Genomic DNA, 8766 nt, shown 5'->3' with positions numbered 1-8766 from the left:
CTCTCAGCTGGGCGCCGGTGTCGCAGAGAAAGCGCCGCCCCGATGCTTGGTCCGCGATGAATAGCAGGTTTCCGGAACGGCCGGCGTTCATTGCTGGTAGGGAACGCCGGCCCACCCGTTTCCCGACTGGCCGAACGTGCACGGGGGTCGACATGATCGGGCCTGCCGCCCGAAACTGGCGTGGAAATAACACCAGGCCGGGTCCGGCGGGGGCTCCGGTCGACGCGTCGGGACCGGGCGACGCGGCGTCGCCACTGCCAGTCGCGCCGGCCCGGTGGCCTCCGGGAAGGAAACTGCGTCGCGGGCGCCGGGCGGGTGGGCGGGAGGGTTCCCGGCCGCCACCCCCGACGAGCTGGCTCGCCGCTCCGGCGAGCTGGCTTGCCGAATCGATCTTGTCGGCCTCTTTGGCGAGGTCATGGGGGTTCACGATGGTCGTGCCTGCCAGGGCGACCCGTACCTGGGCCGGGAGCTGGCGAAGAAAAAGCTCCCGAAACAGGAAATCCGAGGGGTGCTCGCCGAGCAACGCGAGCATGTAGTCCATGCGTTCGGACGGGCGCGTATCACCGAGCTCAGGAAGGTCGAGCAGGCGTCGTGCGCGCTCAGCCGGGGAGAGGGCGAAAGCACCCAGAAGAAGTGCCTTGATGGCGTCGTACTTGCCGTCAGCGGGCGGGTTCTGGAGGAAGCGCAGGCAGCGGGCGGCGGTCGCGGAGCCAAGCGCAGTGACCACGTAATGGTATCGCGTGGCGTCCTCCGTTATGCTACGCAGGGCGAACTGGGAGTCCGCCTGCGCGAACCAGATGGTGGCGTGTGCTTCCCAGAAGGTGGGCAATTTGAGGGACACTGCGGTGTCCATCGCGTGTCGTAAATTCGGGGTCACCAGTGAAGAGCAGGGCTCTTGCTTGAGACGGACGAAGTGACGGGCAAGACACAAACTCGTCCGAGAAGATGTTTATTGTAAAAATCAACTCGGGAACTCTGAAAAGCCCGTTTATCGGCTGCATATATATCACAACCAGAAAGCACAACCGAAACCGAAAGCCACGCCTCTCAGGCGAGGCGCGCTTTGGTGGTCACGTGACCGACAGGTGCAAAGGATTATAACCGCACGCGCGGCACGCTTTGGTGGTCACGTGACCGGCCACCCCGGCGCCGTGGTTTGCCCGCCGGTTTCGTCACCGGCTGGAGCAAGGAGATTCTGTTGTTGGTCTCGCTTGGGGGACCCATGGGTCGCTACAATATATTATTTGTATTATCTGAAAAAACCAGTATAAATACATGGTATAAACAAATCTTGTACAAGCAGCTAAAACCGTGTCCTGTGACTTATGAGTTATGACACAATATACAAGAGAATGTCAGCTTTTGGACGTGTTGCCCTTGATGTCATGCATTCACGCGGTTTCGTCATCACGTATAGCCTATCACAGTCTGTGACTCTGTGGCGGTTGCGATTGAGGTGTGGACACAAAATGAGTCCATCAGCAAAAGTTATTAATGTATGTATGCCCCATGGCATGGCACTGCATCAGCTAATTGGAAGTGCGAACGCATATAGCACTTGTGGTCTGGTTCACTATGCAGGCTAAGAATGTCTAAGTTATGCTTGGATAATCTCAATTGTTCACCTGGACCAAAAAGGATGAAAAAAAAAAATCGATCAATTTGCGTACGTAGTAAGTAGATGGGGCACGCCAAGCTTCTGCATCACATATTAATGCCATCGCAGAAAAATATACATTTATTTTGCAAAATTCGTTTCGCAATCAGTTCGACATTTTTGGGGTTTTTTGCAAATAAAATTTTTTTAATATCAAAACGTTGAATAAGAAAATCAAAGCCGAGTACATAAAATGTTTAGAAAAGTAGAAATATACATGAGATTGTAAACAAAAATACATTTATACAGTAAAATACATTTAAATGTAAAAATACATTTATACATAAATATACATTTACATTAGATTGTAAAGAGGACGAGGAGGGGCTGAGGGAGAGGAAGAGGAAGAAGAGGAAAGGAAGGCAGACAAATTAGGGCGTGGTGAAAACGTACGAAGAAGAAGAGTCCGTACCCGCTTTGCTCTCAGCACTCTTTGACCCGGAAAAACTTCTCCACTGTCTACGTCGCCAGATCGGTCGGGCGGTTTCGTCTGATATCTGGGCTCCATGTACTTTGAAATCTGACGTATCTCTGCGCAAACCTTCGACGAGCGGTCAGTTGTTCAAAGGCGTTCGCGGAACGGACTGGGACCCCCAGTGAGAAGGGACGTGGGGGGTTTTATAAGCTTTTATTTCTCGAGTATGAGATACAGATAGCGCCGGTCTCGGACTGCGTGTCACGTCACTTGGGCCCGGTTTCCCTGTGTCTCCCCCCTTTACCCCCAAGTTATCCATCTCAGTTGCGTGTTTCTTGCTCACGCTTGTTTAACGTGTACTATTTCCGTTGTGGTAATCCGAGATATTTATTTATTTGTTTGTAATTATTTAATTCACGGCGTCGACTCGAGTGTATTCGCTCGTCCAGACACAACCACGTGATGTAGTTTATTTCGAGGTTGTAGATTATTCGCTGAAGTTTTACAGCAATCATGACCCCCCCCCCCCTTTCCTCCTCATCTTTCCTCCTCATCTTTCCTCCATCTTTCCGCCCTCATCTTTCCCCCCTCATCTTTCCCCCCTCATCTTTCCCCCCTCATCTTTCCCCCCTCATCTTTCCCCCCTCATCTTTCCCCCCTCATCTTTCCCCCTCATCTTTCCCCCTCATCTTTCCCCCTCGTCTTTCCCCCTCGTCTTTCCCCCTCGTCTTTCCCCCTCGTCTTTCCCCCCATGTCTTCCCCCCCATGTCTTCCCCCCCATGTCTTCCCCCCCATGTCTTCCCCCCCTTGTCTTCCCCCCCTCGTCTCCCCCCCCTCGTCTTCCCCCCCTCGTCTTTCCCCCCCTCGTCTTCCCCCCCCTCGTCTTCCCCCTCCTCGTCTTCCCCCCCTCGTCTTCCCCCCCTCGTCTTCCCCCCCTCGTCTTCCCCCCCTCGTCTTCCCCCCCTCGTCTTCCCCCCCTCGTCTTCCCCCCCTCGTCTTCCCCCCCTCGTCTTCCCCCCCTCGTCTTCCCCCCCTCGTCTTCCCCCCCTCGTCTTCCCCCCCCTCGTCTTCCCCCCCTCGTCTTCCCCCCTCGTCTTCCCCCCCTCGTCTTCCCCCCCTCGTCTTCCCCCCTCGTCTTCCCCCCCTCGTCTTCCCCCCTCGTCTTCCCCCCCTCGTCTTCCCCCCTCGTCTTCCCCCCTCGTCTTCCCCCCCCTCGTCTTCCCCCCCTCGTCTTCCCCCCCTCGTCTTCCCCCCCTCGTCTTCCCCCCCTCGTCTTCCCCCCCCTCGTCTTCCCCCCCTCGTCTTCCCCCCCTCGTCTTCCCCCCCTCGTCTCCCCCCCTCGTCTCCCCCCCCTCGTCTTCCCCCCCTCGTCTTCCCCCCCTCGTCTTACCCCCCTCTTCTCCCCCCCCTCGTCTCCCCCCCCTCGTCTCCCCCCCTCGTCTCCCCCCCTCGTCTCCCCCCCCCTCGTCTCCCCCCCCCTCGTCTCCCCCCCCCTCGTCTCCCCCCCCTCGTCTTCCCCCCCTCGTCTTCCCCCCCCTCGTCTTCCCCCCCCTCGTCTTCCCCCCCCTCGTCTCCCCCCCCCTCGTCTCCCCCCCCCTCGTCTCCCCCCCCCTCGTCTCCCCTCCCCCCCTCGTCTCCCCCCCCCTCGTCTTCCCCCCCTCGTCTTCCCCCCCTCGTCTTCCCCCCCTCGTCTTCCCCCCCTCGTCTTCCCCCCCTCGTCTTCCCCCCCTCGTCTTCCCCCCCCCTCGTCTTCCCCCCCCTCGTCTTCCCCCCCCTCGTCTTCCCCCCCCCTCGTCTTCCCCCCCCCTCGTCTTCCCCCCCCTCGTCTTCCCCCCTCGTCTTCCCCCCCTCGTCTTCCCCCCCTCGTCTTCCCCCCCTCGTCTCCCCCCCCTCGTCTCCCCCCCCTCGTCTCCCCCCCCTCGTCTTCCCCCCCTCGTCTTCCCCCCCTCGTCTTCCCCCCTCGTCTTCCCCCCCTCGTCTTCCCCCCCTCGTCTTCCCCCCCTCGTCTTCCCCCCTCGTCTACCCCCCCCTCGTCTACCCCCCCCCTCGTCTTCCCCCCCCTCGTCTTCCCCCCCCTCGTCTCCCCCCCCCTCGTCTTCCCCCCCCCTCGTCTTCCCCCCCCCCCTCGTCTTCCCCCCCCCTCGTCTTCCCCCCCCTCGTCTTCCCCCCCCCCTCGTCTCCCCCCCCCTCGTCTTCCCCCCCCCTCGTCTTCCCCCCCCCTCGTCTTCCCCCCCCTCGTCTTCCCCCCCCTCGTCTTCCCCCCCCCTCGTCTTCCCCCCCCTCGTCTTCCCCCCCCCCTCGTCTTTCCCCCCCCCTCGTCTTCCCCCCCCCCTCGTCTTCCCCCCCCCTCGTCTTCCCCCCCCCCTCGTCTTCCCCCCCCCCCTCGTCTTCCCCCCCCCCTCGTCTTCCCCCCCCCTCGTCTTCCCCCCCCCCTCGTCTTCCCCCCCCTCGTCTTCCCCCCCCCTCGTCTTCCCCCCCCCCCTCGTCTTCCCCCCCCCCCTCGTCTTCCCTCCTCCTCCTTCCCAAACCCCTATAATGTAAGAATTACAATCACTGTACTCACTCCCCATGGTTTTACTTTGATTTTTGCTGTTTAATTTTCTTTTAAGATTATTTTTGACTTCTTAACCATATTTCCATTTCTTTTTTTTTTCAACTTGACATTTGAATGTGGTTCTTGTGCAGCCTGTGGATGCTGGTTGCATCATTTTCTGGGGGCGTGGCTGTGCCACCGATGCATTGCCCCATTACCAGTCAGCAGGTGCTCATTTTGCCGAACTCAAAAGGATGACTGTTGAGTCAACCCAACTGGTGTTAATTCAAAGGCATGGCAGGGACTTGAACTCAGGACCCTAAAACCTCAAGCCAGTCACCTATCCGTTAAGCCAAGAGATATACAGTGGAACCTTGACTTACGAGTTTAATCCGTTCCGTGACCGAGCTCGTAAGTCAAATTGCTCGTATCTCAAATCAAATTTCCCCATTGAAATGCATTGAAATGCTATTAATCCGTTCCAGCCCACCAAAAACCACACCAATTTTTTTTTAAATATACAGTATATATAAAAATATCTCGCGCTTTATATTTCACCTGTATGCAGCATACAAGTTGGCAGGATGGCCTGGACTGGAGGTACGCACACTTGACTCTAAAGTCTAAACTGTCCAGCCTGGGTTTGAATCCCGACCCAGCTATAACCTGTCATGGGTGAATCACAGGCAGGGTGATTCATCAATGGGTGTACCGCTACTAAACTGGGCGCCCCGTTTGCGTCCCATTAGTTGTTGGATGTTAAGGATCTCACCGTGTTTTCCACAAAGAGAAGGCGAGCTATCGCCGGCACTCTGAACAAGTTGACGGCAGAGATACTGTACTTGCACGGCATGATAACCACGTGTCGCACGATCTCTTGTCATGGTCCACAAGATTATCACAGAGAGGTGCAGCTTCCAGCGTTTCGAGATCTGATCCAGGCCTATCCAACGAGACCGGTCCCAGCGTTCTAGGCCCGGTGGTTGTCTCAGACGGACCCGACAACGGCAGTGTTCGTTTTAACTCGATTCGATTCGAGCGCCGACGTGCCGGCGAACAAAACCGGTCATATCTTTTGAACGCGTGGCTCGATTTTTACAAAATAAACTTTTTCTTGAAGGCCTGAACCGTGCGCTCAAAACGATACCGAGTTTGACCCTGAGAGAGCCGTTTTGCGCCGGCAAAGGCGCCTTGTGTGACGTGAGGACCACGTCGTGCTGCATAGATTATCATAAATTATCATATCATTATCGGCGGCGTTATATATCATTAGCGCTATACGACAGAGATACTGTACGTGCACGGCAAGATAACCACGTGACCGGAGCCCACCTGGCGGCGTAAACTCAAAATAACCGAAATGCGAAATCTAAAATGCAGCGCTATACTACGACAGAGATACTGTACGTGCACGGCAAGATAACCACGTGACCGGGTGGCGAAAGCTCGTAACTCGGATCTCGGCTCGCATCTCAAAGCAATAAACTGCCAGAGTGACGGCTCGTATCTCGAAAAACTCGTAAGTTGGGGCACTCGTAAGTCGAGGTTCCACTGTATATATATATGGGCCCGGCTCGCTGCGCTCGCCTCACCAAGCGTCGATACTGAGGAGCGGGCTTATTTTAGCTGCTAATGACTACCTGAGTTGCTGTGTTGTCATGATTTTCACCAATCATAATACAAACAATAATTACTTGGCACAAATGTATTTGTTGTGTTTGTGATATTACATTTTTATAGGCAATTTAGGTTGAAGATTTAGGTTGAATGTTTTTTTTTTCAAGAAAGAACCCTCAGGACGTACATAGGGGAGGGCTAGGTGCAGACTGGAAGTTTGGGACGATTACACCTTCACCACCACGTAATTCAAAACACCTCACCACCAAGTAATTCAAAATACCGCACCACCATGTAATTCAAAACACCTCACCACCACGTAATTCAAAATACCTCACCACCAAGTAATTCAAAACACCTCACCACCATAAAACACATATTAAAACACCTCACCACCACCACTAAATTAAAAACACCTCACCACCACGAAATGAAAACACCTCACAGCCATAAAACACGTAATAAAAACCTCACCACAACAAAATTAAAACACCTCACAGCCATAAAACACGTAATTAAAACACCTCGCAGCCATAAAACACGTGATAAAAACACCTCACAGCCATAAAACACGTAATAAAAACACCTCACAGCCATAAAACACGTAATAAAAACACCTCACAGCCATAAAACACGTAATAAAAACCTCACAGCCACGAAATTAAAACACCTCACCACCACGTCATTTAAAACACCATCACCAACTAATTCTAAACACCTCACCACCAACTAATTAAAAACACCTCACCACCACATAATTAAAAACACCTCACCACCAATTAATTCAAAACACCTCACCACCACATAATTCAAAATACCTCACCACCACGTGATTCAAAACCACCACAACGTTATTAAAAACACTTCACAACCACGGAAACAAAAGTTTGAGGGAGTCGTTAAGTGAGAACACAGACACTGCCCAGATGCTGAAGATATATAGATAAATGACTGTACCCGAGTTGCCGTTTTGTCATGGTTTAAACCAATCATAATTCAAACAATTATTTTGCACAAATGTATTTGTAATATATGTGATATCACATTTTATAAACAATTGAAGTTGAAAAAAAAAAAAATTCCCCAAAAAATTCCCCCCCCAAAAAAAAACATTGGAACATTTTTCAAAAAGAATACCCTTAGGACATACCGACAGGAGAGATTATGTGCATTCCAGAAGTTTGGTACGATTTCATAAAGTTTGAGAAAGTAGTTCATTGACAACACAGGACAACACACACAACACAGGACAGGACAGACGCTGCACAGATATATATATAGATGACTGTACCCGAGTTGCCGTTTTGTCATGGTTTAAACCAATCATAATTCAAACAATTATTTTGCACAAATGTATGGGTATATACGTGATATCACATTTTATAAACAATTGAAGTTGAAAAAAAAAATTTCACCAAAAAAATTCCCCTAAAAAAAAAAGAAATTGGAACATTTTCAAAAAAATACCCTTAGGACATACCGACGGGAGAGATATGTGCATTCCAGAAGTTTGGTACGATTTCACAAAGGTTTGAGAAAGTAGTTCAGTCACAACACAGGACAACACAACACAACACAGGACAGATGCTGCACAGATATATATATATACATATAAATATATAAATAAATAAATATATATATATATATATATATATATATATATATATATATATATATATATATATTATATATATATATATATATATATATATATATATATATATATATATATATATACAGTGGTACCTCGGCTTACGAGTTTAATCCGTTCCGTGACGGAGCTCGTAAGCCAAATCGCTCGTAAGTCAAGCAAATTTTCCCATTCAAATGCATTGAAATGCTATTAATCCGTTCCAGCCTCAAAAAAAAACACCAATTTTTTTTGTTAGGTGCTTTTAAATAACAAAAATGTACTTTATAAATAACAAATAATGTATAAACAAGCCACGACCTCGTATATACTGTACATAATACAAGAGAATGTAAAGAAATAAACTGGTTTTATTAAGCAGAGGAGAAGAGCATGCAGGTGAGGTGTGCGTGTTGTCGACTTGGCGAGGCAGTACGATCGTACTCCTTCTACGATATGTACGATTTTGAAGCAGAAGGAGTCCATAAAGGCTATAACGCCAGCCAAGGCGTTACGATTATTTCAAAGCTCGGACCTCTATCCATGAAGATATGGAGAAGTTGTTGTTTGTGTGGTTGAAGGAGAAGCAGCTCGCAGGAGATACCGTGACCGAGAGCATCATGTGTTTGAAAAGATTGAAACTCGGATATCGAGCACGGACCACGAGGTGTTTTTTCTTTTTTCTTAATCTCGGTTTCAGTGAACTTTTGCTCTGTGCTCACGTGTACTGTACCTGTACCTGTAATGGTACGTCAGAGGATGGCACCTGTTGTCATCATATTAAGTGCAAGATGTTCTGCATCGTAAGTTGGTACACCGTGGTCTTTCGGCGGTGTTTAGCCGGCCGTCTTGGCTTCTGTCACCATTGGCATTGAGTCTTTCGATGTAGGTAGGTCGTTGTGTGCCGGTGCCTT

At 51.1% G+C, this 8766-nt stretch overlaps 1 protein-coding gene across 2 annotated transcripts in view; it reads left to right on the top strand.

Annotated features, from left to right (window-relative positions):
* The first annotated feature begins 1990 nt into the window (after window positions 1–1990).
* The window catches only part of LOC137432683 (small COPII coat GTPase SAR1B), a 49134-nt gene continuing 42358 nt past the window's right edge, over window positions 1991–8766 (top strand). Inside the window, exon 1 of one of the 2 annotated variants that reach the window (XM_068124784.2) lies at window positions 1991–2210. The gene's annotated coding sequence lies outside the window, so the exon portion shown is untranslated. Of the gene's footprint in view, window positions 2254–8766 lie in introns of both variants that reach the window. The other variant, XM_068124786.2, reaches the window with a different exon arrangement.

This window comes from Myxine glutinosa, chromosome 8 (assembly GCF_964187855.1).
Source record: "Myxine glutinosa chromosome 8, kmMyxGlut1.1, whole genome shotgun sequence".
NCBI lineage: Eukaryota > Metazoa > Chordata > Myxini > Myxiniformes > Myxinidae > Myxine > Myxine glutinosa.
This window is presented reverse-complemented; position numbering and strand designations above follow the sequence as displayed.